Below are 3,491 nucleotides of genomic sequence, written 5' to 3'. Positions count from 1 at the left end.
TCTAACATGCCTAAATTGACGAAAAAAGCGGACGGACGGATCGATTCTAATTATAGAAAAGCTTCGATTTAAAAATTAAAATTAGCTTGTTATGAAGAAGCACTCTTGGCTTCGAGGCTAAACAGTAAACATACTTGCATTGAGCACATAAAGCTAAATCGCGTGCGCGAGTTTCTCTTGTCTTTTCCGTGGGTGTTGTGGCAATGCAGTTAACATTTATAATAATAGTAAAATAAAAGACAATATTTAAATAATTGTTTATCTCTTTGTGACATTTTGGATTATGGGGTCATTTTCTAAAATTATATTAAAATCACTAAAACCTACAATAAAAACCAAACCAATCCCACCCCTCTCCTTTTTTCAAAAACATGTTTTTAGCGCCAATGAGTGCCTCTTCCTTTTGGAGCACTTTTCCCGCGGGTTTTTCTAACATTTAATAAAATTAACCTAACCTAAAAAGTATCTAAACTGCGATTTGACAAAAAATTAATCATGGTCCATATTTTTAATTAAGGAAACCGCAGATATTTTACCTACATTGTAGGTCAATCTCCTTTTGATGTGTTGCAGGCTATGGGGAGTAGCAGGTGTTCAAGTCAGCGGTCAACACAACAATACTTTCATAATATTGTATGATCGTGCAGGCATCTTAAAACATAAGACAATGGACGATGAATTGTACACTCCTAATTAAAAAAATTACCCATTCTGTATATTAGAATTATTTTAATTAAAGTTTTGAAACTGCTAGTTTTAATCAACCAATCGAAATTCTATAAAATGTCCTAAAGTTTTTATTCATAAACGTGGTTTTAAAAGTTTATTTTGTTCTCTCCCTCTCCGCAGATCATTTATAAATATTAGATTCATATGCTTAAAAAAGAAATTTTTTTTAATGTTCTTCATTGTTATTGATTACAGTAAACTAATGCATTCTGAAAAGCAGGAAAGTGGTCGGCAAAATAAGTTTTCTCAAGGTGCAATTCAATTGTATTCCTAGTGTTGTACATAAAAATAAAGTTCTAATGTTAATATCTTCAAGGCACAATGCTTTAATGCTTTAGGCAATTTAAATAAAAGATATATCAGATATAGAGGCTAACTTTTCATTGAAATTTCAGCAAAGAGAAAAAAAGTAAGAAATATTCTTAAACCTTTCTAAAAATATAAATAATAAAAGAAGAAAATGAAATCTTTAAGAAAGAAAAAGATTAAAGAGAATTGTAAAGAAAAGAAAACAAAAAGGATGATAAAAAAATTCTTAAGACGAAGTTTAACACAGATAATGTACAATGTCGTCTAAGGAAGCACCATTCCAAAATTGAGTTCATTTGATGTATTTTCCATGTAAAAAGTTGTTGTCGAAAGAGCTTTAAAATTATCATGATAATGGACGTACCAAATTTCTGGTTTTGAGTATTTTGTTACTATTTTTAACCAAGGGAAAATTTTAACAAACCTAAATAATTCGCTCAAATAAAGTTTAAGGATTTTTGCCTAAACCTCTAATTTTGTTAACTTTATTATTTGCAAAAAAAGTATCTTTTTCTCGTATTTTGTATTTGTGTCAATCTTCGCCCTTTTTAACCCCTTGGCTTTTTCTGTTACAGGGACATACATGCTTAGATTTTTATGTATAGTTTGTTCTTAAAGGAATAAATTATTAAATTATAAAGATTTTATATTTATTTGGAAAAAGGTCTTAACAAAAAATTGCAACATTAATATACATTTGTAACGTTAAAAGTTTTTTTTTAAAGCGAAGCTTTTCTATAATTAGGGTCGGCTCGTCCGCATCTGTTCTACCAACTAATCTTAGGAATCTTTTTCATTTTTGCCCCATCATTTGTTTACTTCAAATTAAGGGACCTCAAAAACTTCCTTTATGTATGAATCAAATCAAAACATAGAGACAACATCCACAAAATCGAAGCTTAATAAATCAGACCGATAAGAATGTTAACAATTATAACAGAGATTCTAATATTCAGGAAACAGAATACTACGCAAATATGAATCTTGTGATGTAATTATAGAGATGTTACGCTTATAACAGTATTCTTAATCGTCGCGTCCTCCTATGATCAACTTCTTCAAAATGACGATTCCTCCCAAAGTTCGATGTCTAAACTTATAAATTTGATGATTTATTAACCAAAAGAATATAAAAATTTACCAATTAAGTTAAATTTAATTGAGTCACATAATAATTAATATATGCAATGCATATATTTTGATTATCTTTTAAATTTGTTAAATAATTAAGATTAAAAATAGTAAAAAAACATTCAAAACAATATGGTGCAATTGTGATTTTTTAAAAAGTTTTATTCTATTTTACACATTTCATCATAAAATAGTCATAAGATTTTTCTCTGAGTCATCCTTCCATTCCTTAATATAAATATCAACAAAAAATTCAAGAAAAATCTGGTACATTTTTATAATATCATGACGCCTTTTTTTCTGGTCAATTCCAGCTAAATAAGTAGGTGGCTTAGCCGGTCAGTTTAGTGCCTTGCTGGTTACACACACCCGCTCACACGCAAACACTCCCCTAAGAAGCAACCCCAAGTGGCCTCATTTTCAAGTCATGGACTTGTGCAAAAAAAAATCTTCATATTGAGTCATCAAAACCACCCCATAGAGAATTTCTCCATAATTTCAATTCCCTCGAGTCGTGTCACCCTTTATCTTTTTTCCTTCCGCATTGCATGAGGAGATAACCTTTACTCCAGAAAAGTTGACGGACAAGTGACCAATCAGAATCCAGGATTTACTTAAAATCCTTCCCAGCTCGGAATCTGTGGCACCTGGTATTACACTTGAACCGGGCTTTGAATCATCCAATCCCCGGTTATGGGAGGGTAAAAATAGATTTTGTACAGACAGAGAGAGAGAGGGAGGGTTAGACCGGACAGGTGTGTTGGGAAGGGGTGGAATCATTTCCTCCCCCCGCGGAAGGTCAGGTGCAAGTTATATTGCTCCCCCGGGAATTTTTCCCCTCCCTCAAATTTTCAGCCCCCATCTCCTAGGTGACAATTTCAATAAGGGTTGAAGTATAGGGAGAGGTGGAGGGGGGGATTTTTTTGTGTGATACTCTTCAAAGAATGATTGTAAGTGCCTGCATGGCCCACGTATGGTTACTAGACAACTGTCCACACACACACACACACACACACACACACACACACACACACACACACACACACACACACATGTCCCTGTGGAAGTGTATCTGTAGGTTCTCTGTGCAACTATCTCACACACTGCACACTAACTCTGTGTGTGTGAGTGTGCTGTGCACATTTTTATCCGGCCCTCCCTCTCTCTCACCTGACACTCTCACCGGAGCCGGGCCACACACACACACACACACATGACTGCACCTAGCCAGGAGGGAGGCAAGGGACAGGGCAAGCCGCCAAGAGTGCGCCCTTCCCCCCTTCTCCTTCCTGAAGCATTCATTCTACTCTGTTGTGTGCGTT

This window comes from Acartia tonsa, chromosome 3, assembly GCF_053477335.1.
Source record: "Acartia tonsa isolate MP-2025a chromosome 3, ASM5347733v1, whole genome shotgun sequence".
Classification (NCBI taxonomy): Eukaryota; Metazoa; Arthropoda; class Copepoda; order Calanoida; family Acartiidae; genus Acartia; species Acartia tonsa.
This window is presented reverse-complemented; position numbering follows the sequence as displayed.